Here is an 8,938-nt window from a genome sequence, read left to right as displayed (position 1 = left end):
ATTCTTGTGTGTGGACAAAAAAGGACAATGTGCATTGTGAAGTGGTATTAGGTAAATATATTCAGCACTCTGGAAAAATAATTAACTTTTAAGAAACACATGCATGTCATCTCTCAGTATCAACACTGACATATTGGACTTTGAAATGAACACTGAACTGAATATGGCCATTAACTTAGGGTAGGATTTGTTCATTGACAGCTTTCTCAAATATGTATGGTTATGAGTATACTATGCCAGAGCCACACCAACATTTGGAATATATTGCTGGGATCAAGCCTAGGGCTTGAATATCAATGGCCCAATCATTGATTCAAAAATACTCATTACCAAGGAAGACACATAAAAACAATCCTTGATTATCTGTGATTAATTTTTATCATGATTGAGTAAAATCAAGAATTGATTTTATCTTCACGTTTCAATTCCAAAAATCATAGTAATAAGCCCTGATTGAACATATGGGTGTTGGAACAGAGTAAGGAAAATTGTACATTTCAGTTTGTGCAACACAGACACAAAATTTGCATCTACAAATGGGCAGGGAACAGAAACATCTGATCACACACACAAATCAGCACACACACATACACACACAAATATAATGGCAAAATAGGGTTGGACACAAATCAGCAAGTAACATTTCCTACAATGTCACAAATTTGCTCATGAATTTACAGGTTCTCTAATATTATCCTCTTTTTAGAAGCAGGAAATTTATGATTCCCTAAGTAAGACATATTTGCATAAGGGAACATAATTAGTAATTCCATTAAGTCACATTAAGGGTTCAAATAAACAACAAAGTAAGGAAATATCACTGTCCCATCAAACATTACTCTCTGAAGTTCAGAGATAAAATACAAGATGGTACAATGAGGGAGTGAATGAAATCTAACTGGCGCTTATGTGGAAGGAAATAATTCAGAGATTTTGGAAATACCAGTGTGTATGGGGCACTGTTGAATACTGCATTACATTTCTGTCTTTGTTTATTGTTATTTTTAGTCGTTGGGCTTGAACTTTGGGCTTGGGCACAGTCCCTGAGCTCTTCAAAGCTTTAATGCTGTACCATTTGATCTACAGTGCCACTTCCAGTTTTGAGGTGGATAATTGGTGCTAAGAGTGAGACAAATGTTCCTATTGGGCTTCCCTGAAACCTGATCCTCAGATCTCAGCCTTCTACAGGTTCCTAAGTGACCTATACCAGGCTTCGTTTTTCTGTCATCCAGAGTGTGCTGATTTTTCGGGTTGTATGTTCCCAACATTCATGCACACTGCAGGTCAGTGAGTAACAATGCTTTTCCTTAAGGTAAACAGTCTATATTATTCGATTTTGAGGGGATTAATTCCACAACTGAATCTGAAACAAATCCTTGACTTTTTAAATCTGTATAGATCCTTATGTGTCAAATGCTTGAGATGATAGAATTAACAACATTGTCACCTGGCCCGGCTCAAATATGGTTTTATGCCAAAAAAATAATTTCCCATGTCATATTCCTTCTCCTCTACATGACAGAGGATGAGAAACTCCCTAACTACAAGAATAAATGTATTCTGTTGGTCAAATAACTAATTGAGCTGTTCAGTTTGTAAACAGGATGAATTTTATTCCTCTTTATAATATTTATGAGTTAGAAAATTAGATGCAAAGGTGAATTTATCTATTCCCATTACTCTTCTTCAGCACTTTCTTCACTATATAAACTGCCAATTCATCCTTCACATAATATTGTAATATATTTGACAGACAGCAGACAATTGAATACAAAATCTTAGTATGCTTACTACCTTTTCATGGGAAGAATATAGGAGGCCCAACAGTGATGACAGGCTAACATAAATACAACTTGGTCTTACTTTCAAAAAGCTTTTTTTCTGGATTGATCAGAAAAGAATATACTTGACAAAAAAATACATGAAGAATCCATTGTCTCACTTATAAAAAGATTGAGACCTCATTATGGCAAGCAAGACAAACTACATGATTCTGGATTGAATAAATGCTTATGAAGAATTTCAAACAAACAACAGTAATGTTCACTTTTTCTTGTATTTGCCACCTTACCATGTCAGAGAAACTTGATGTTTTGACATTCCATAAAATAAAAGTACAATGTATTTTGTTACCTTAGAAAGACAAGTTCATTCTAGCAATTACAATTCTTTAAACAGTCTCATAAATACTCACTAAGAAATAGTATAACTTTTGTAGTTACACATCTAATTTTGATTTTCCAATTTATACCATATCAAATGTGCATTCATACTTTATACAGGACTGTGCATGCTTTGCTGATTTAAAAATAGTACTAAATACATTTCATTAATATGTATCTTTGCAAAGTGTAACTTGTAAACAACCTCAAGTATCTCCGCAGATATTTTTATACTAATTCCTGGAGAAAATTTAAATCAGATAGTCGTTACTATAATATTCATTAATTAATTTCAGAATGAAATATACAAACCGTAAGTTTGTATATGTATCAAATACCAGACACTGCCATTTACACTGTCATAATTGATGTGATAAGTGAAACCTTAAACCATAAAAATGGGGAAAAAAGGATTAGTCCAACATAACAGTGTTATCTATGGCTTCCCGAATGAATTGATTATAAGAGAATGAGAAGAACATTCATATAAGGTAATTTGGGTGATTACATTTATTAACGTTCCTAATGAATATATAGTTGAATTTTGCCACCAATCACAGGTTCACCAGTTCAGAGAGCAATCCAAAACTTTGGTTGTAGTGAGCAAACTATATGGGTATATTAAACAGAAATTTTATTTATCTTATTTCTTCATTTCTTCATGTTGAAAGACAATAGAGCATCATAAGAAAACAGCATTTTGTTTCCATGTTTTTGCCAGATGATTTGATTGTGCCACACACAAAACTTGGCCTAAGACCTTCCACGGATTCAGCCCCTAGTAGAAATACATATTGTGGAAATGGTGCTGTGGCTTCAGTGATAGAGCACTTGCCTTGAGCTGAAGTGCTGAGGGACATTGCCTAGACCCAGAGTTCAAGCCCCATGATCAACAACAAAAAAAAGAAATACATACTTGTTTGAAGTGCTAAATTAGATTGGCTCTAATATTTATGCATTGATAAAGAAAAACAACAAGGTTAACAGCCATAACAGCCTTACAAGATACATTTAGGTGGATAATAAAGATATAAAAGTGTGATTTTTTAACCATGTGCAAAAACAAATCATTGCAATGTTTGACATGGTTTTTAGTCATTTAGGACTGCATATCTCCAGATATATTATTGATGTTAGCATACAAGACAATCAAAGTTGAACAAAGAATTTGAATTTCACTCCTAAAGGAAGAAATCATACAACAGGCCAAGATAAGTTGAGATTCAATAATGGAAAATGCAGAAAAAGCAAGCTCTTTATCTTTATCCCAGTCTTCCTCAGAGGAAACATATTATCATTTATTTTCAGAAGTCTTGTCTTTTCATTCCAAGTGATGTTGACTACAAGCAAACACAAATATACCATCAGAGGAAGATAAAGATACAAATGCCCTATACTGATCTGGATTGTGTTTTAGGTGTCAGTCTTAACTACATCATCCTCAAGGAAAGTTTTGTCCATACAAGTTGCAATATGTTTACTGAATTAATTTCATGGAATTAGGTGGTGAACATTGAAGGGACAAGTAGGCAATGTGGCTGCAATATCAGGATGATTCTTTCTAACAAAAGGTCCCATATAAATAAATATTTTCAAATTTTCTCTTTTTATAATTTTTTGGGCAGGATGCTTACCATGGTCTTAACACTATGCCATATGTACTCTGCTAGTACATACTTTTTAATGCATATTTTTATTGTAATCCTACTGTACAGAGGGGTTACAGTTACATGAATAAGGTACATGAATGAGTACATTTCCTATCGAGAATTGTTACCCACTCCTTTGTTTTTTTTCCCTAAGATCCTTTCCCTCCCCATCTCCCTAACTCCTCCTCACGGCCAAAGTTGTAAAGTTCGTTTTCAACAGAAGTTCGTGTATATTTCATTGTTACAATGGGTCAACCTGTATCCCAAAACAGAACACAGCTCCTCGATGACCCAGCAATCCTACTTTTGTGCTTGTACCAAAATAATCATGAATAAGACCATAGTAAAGCTACCATCATTATTTACCATACCTAAGATACGGAACCAACCAAGATGCCCTTCAGTAGATGTATGGACTAAGAAAATGTGACATAGATAGATAGATAGATAGATAGATAGATAGATAGATAGATAGATAGATAGACGGATAGGTAGATAGACAGATAGATAGATATACCATATATAGATATGTTATATATAACATATATAGATATATAACATATATGTATCTATGCATCTATGTGTGTATGTATGTATGTATGTATGTATCTATCTATCTATCTAAACTGGAAATCTATGAATGATATTACTCCATTTCTTAGGAAATCGAAAGACTCAGAAAAATTATATTAATTGAAGTAATGCCCAAAGAAACATAGGCCCATTGTTTCCATAATTTGGAATAACTAGCATTTGTTTACGACAAGAATAAATCTTCAAAAGCGATGTACATAGGACCATATAAGATGGCATTAATTGAAATGAAATCCAAGATCGGTACACAGGTGGATTTTTCTTTCTTGCTATAATTTTTAACATATTTATAATGTACTATGTTATTTTTCCCTTTGGTGTGTTCCTCCCTATGGTATAACTCCTGTTTTCACTGTATTTGATTTCAGTGCCCTACATCATGTACATACATTTTTTCTAAATTAGGGAGTGGAAGGGAAAAAACTAGTGCATCCTTTTGCAGAGGCTAGATTTCTACATTTGTACCCATAGCAACTCTTCTCTATATTCTCATTTGACAGTGGAGATAAGAATGTTTATTACTCCCCTGCATGGGCTGGCAAACTATCGGGTTATTATTTCTTTCATGAGGAAACAGTGACAGGGTAGATAAATTGTATATATATATATATATATATATATATATATATATATATATATATATATATATACACATATATATATATATACAATTTTGGCCTATGTTTACTTAAATATGAGTTTTATGTATATACAATTTATTAATGCATAGATAGGGTGATTGAAAATATATTTGAAAATATCCAAAATGGAGGGTCATCACAGGTGTCTTTTTTACAAAACACAACAGCAGAAACTGTGCTTCCTCTACAGCTCTGGAACAGTGTAGCAGTGTTACACGAAGAAAAAAATAATTTTCTACGCACAATTCTTCAAATATTGCATAATTTTTTATGAAAGTAAGAGCAATTTTGTAATCAATATTCTAAATATAGAAAGCAGATACAATGCAACTCCCATTTCATCAGTTTATAAGCATGGCATGAAAGCTAAAATATCCAAGCTGAATTCTAGGCCTTATGATAATACAGTGGGAGTCTTAATACCTTTAAGAATACCATTAACATTTTGGTCATTAGGCAATTGTGAGGAAAACGCAACCATCTCTAATGTTTGTGAAATATGGCACACACATTTTGACATAATTGCCCACAAAAAACATCTTGCTTTTGTTCTGCTTTGAATATAGATCTAGAAATACATCTCTAGAAATAAACAAGTTGGTCTTTGTTTTACATTACATGTTGCAGAGATTTCAGAAGAAATACAAAAATCTCTTTGCCAGTTAGGCCCACAATCTCTCTCACATCTTTCACATTCATTTCACACAATTTATCTTAAAAACCATACTCAATTTTATCCATGAACTAAAGAAATTCTGTAATATCAACATGTTCCCAATGAAAAGCTACCTTTCTACTTTTCACAAGATTGTATGGGAATTTACAGGATCTGAATTTGTGATTTTTATCATAGGGACACTATAATAACCTCTAAGGATCCACAGAATCCTCTGAAAGAGTAAAATACCTTGTGAAAATCTATATATTAGGGAAAATGCAAGTCTTCAATGTTATTTCCCTTATGAACTATATCTTAACTCAGGAATCCCTATTTGGAAAATGTAGACTCAAAATGTGACAGAGTATTACTCTGAAATTTAAATTCTGATGAACTCTCAGAATCTATTTTATAGGTATGTGTCAAGCGGAAAAGGTCAGATAATGTGATGTTAGGAAAATGAACCCTTAAATATGTATTTTAATGTTTTCGTTTCTTTCATGCATGTGTTTCTAACGCATTTATAAGATTATTTCTTTGTTGCTTTGTATGTCCCTCCCCCACAGTGTAACCCCGCTTTCACTATATTTGATGTCAGTATAACATGTGGAGGAGATGGGGACAAACAAGTCGTTTAAGGATTCAGGTGGACCTGTTGCAACAATGAGAAGTACAAAATGTCATGTCAAAACCAACTTTACAATGTCGGTGTGGGGGGGGAGGGGGGAAGCTGGGAAGGGATGTGAAGGGTAAACAAAGGAGGAGGCTGCAATGCTTGGTAAGAAATGTATGCATTATCCTGCCCATGTAATTGTAGCCTCTCTGTACAGTATGTTCTCAAATAAAATAAAATAAAATTAAAAAAAAAGAATCTATTTCAGTATTATAAAAAATATTCATTCTAGTTTAAAAATTAATGAATTGAGTCAAATGGAACTGTTAGTTTGTGTTAGCTTCTGAGAGCATACATCCATTGAGGGCCACTGATTTTATTGCTTTCGTATGTTTCAATCTAGAATTTGCCCATAATTTACATTCTTCTTCACCTTTCAACCTAGCACATCAAGTCAGTTATAATTATAAAAATGTCTAAGGTTTCAGATTCCATCAGGAGAAAACCTATTATCCTATTCTCTCTGGTCCTCTCAATATACTTTCTTTTAGGACTGGGAAGGTGGCTCAGTGGTAAAGCACTTGGCTTGCATGCATGAGGCCCTGGTTTCGATTCCTCAGCAACACATAAGCAGAAGAAAAAGCCGGAAGTGGCTCTGTGGCTCAAGTGATAGAGTACTAACCTTGAGCTGAAGAGCTGAGGGACAGCACCCAGCCCTAGAGTTCAGGCCCCAAGACCGAACACACCCCCCCCAAAAATACTTTCTGTCATTCCAAAAAAGAAAAAAAAATAGCGTGAAGTAGACCATTAAAAATAATATCCTAAAACAAATGCGTAAACATGTTTACCTTTTTCCGTTGTGACATAAATATCAGCAAGTCCTGCAGATAGAAAAATTCTTTGAGAGAAAATATGACTTAATACTTCAAAATCACATCTTAAATGTTCTGATTTCCTCAGCGATATGAAAAACAACCAGGTAGGACATATTTATCTCTAATACTTTTTGTTATTAGACATACATGGATTGAAATATATTGATATCTCTGTTTATTTTACAGATTAGGTTCACTTAAAACAAGCTATAGAATAATATAACTGTGAACTCAAAATTTTGCATATTTTTCAGGCATTTTTTTCTTCATCATATCAAACAATTAGAGGATGATGATCATGACAACTTTTAAGCCAATTTGGAAAAAGTTTTCTAAATTATGGATGCTTAAAAAATTCCAAATTCCATTTTACAAGTATCTAATACATATTGAAAATATGCATGCATCTGAAGGAGAATTTGCTATTCTCATAGATATGTCGTGATGATTCCTATTCAGATTATAAGATCAGTATGGCGTATTATTCAGGTAACTGCTTCTTAGTAAAGATATGAATCACAAAACAAAGGAATCATTGAGACTCGTGAAAGTCAATATTTGAGATTGGTACTGTCATTCTATAGGCAGTAAATTTTATTAGTACAGTGTCTAGTGTCCAAGAAGCATAGCCAGAAGACATTAAACATACAATGGCTTTGATACACATAAAAGTGACAGGAATAAAAGTAAATTTCAAGATTGCCAGAATGGAAATAGCTTTTTTTGGAAGTCTGAGGGAGTAAATAATTTTTGTTATTTTACCCATGGAACAATCCTGCCTAGTTGGAGAAAATTATTAGAACTACATTTGGGATATCAAGAGTAGAAATTAAGAAATGTCCCAGTCAAAAAAGGAGCCAAAAAGATGATTTACATATAGCAAATGGAGAAGTAGGAAAAGAGGGCAAGAGACCTGTCTCCTTCAGTTAACTGGATTCACCGAACAAGTCAGGATCTCTTCCTGGCTTCCCCATAACGGAAAATGTGCCACTAGTAGGTTTTCCACAGCAACAGCTACTTCTGTGTAATGACTTCTCTTGTTGGAGACACCGTTATTGTGATGTAGCCCATAAACCTCACTTCCGTTTTACGAATGGATGGAACTCAGCCACACTTTACCATATGACAAGTAAGTGCTGATTTCTAGCCTGAACCCGGAAGACAAAGTCTCACTTCCTTTTAGTATGCATCGGAGGACTCCAATTCAGTAGAATAGAAATGTGTGAGTATCCAGTAGAAGAATAATGTGAAGGATGACTTACACTTTCATCTAGACTTCAACTACTAATTCTTTGTAAGTTATTCTGCCTAAATATCAGGACACATTGTATGGCTTATATAGGCACAATAAATCAATCTTTAAATATTATCTTTTCTTCTCTTGTTTACTTTGCTTCCTCATAAATATTTTCATTAAGAGAGAGTTTCACAAAAAGACACTATTAGAACTTAATCACCTTCTGCCTAAAACGTTACTTTGCCTTCATTATAGATATGCTTGATCTTTGTACGGATCTTTTTAATTCACATTTTTTATTGATATTCATGTAACATAAGATTGATGTACGCTAAGATTTCTCAAAGCAAATAGTCACAAATATTAAATGAAAACAGCAAGAGAGAGACAAGTTCCTAGATGAATTTTTTCATTTTTATATCATATAGTTTTACATATACAAATATTAATGTTACTATATAGTATAAGATACACATAAAAGATATAGAGAAATATCTGTGAATGTATAT

At 33.4% G+C, this 8,938-nt stretch overlaps 1 long non-coding RNA gene across 1 annotated transcript; it reads right to left on the bottom strand.

The window, feature by feature from the left end:
• Nucleotides 1-3,420: 3,420 nt before the first annotated feature.
• On the bottom strand, nucleotides 3,421-8,190 carry LOC138829944 (uncharacterized). The gene is made up of 3 exons (XR_011372804.1): nucleotides 8,106-8,190; nucleotides 7,166-7,198; nucleotides 3,421-3,502 (listed from the first exon to the last, which is right to left on the bottom strand). It is a non-coding gene; the product is annotated as an uncharacterized lncRNA (long non-coding RNA).
• Nucleotides 8,191-8,938: the final 748 nt, after the last annotated feature.

Source organism: Dipodomys merriami, unplaced genomic scaffold (genome assembly GCF_024711535.1).
Source record: "Dipodomys merriami isolate MVZ:Mamm:240054 unplaced genomic scaffold, mDipMer1.0.p SCAF_18, whole genome shotgun sequence".
Taxonomy (NCBI): domain Eukaryota; kingdom Metazoa; phylum Chordata; class Mammalia; order Rodentia; family Heteromyidae; genus Dipodomys; species Dipodomys merriami.
This window is presented reverse-complemented; position numbering and strand designations above follow the sequence as displayed.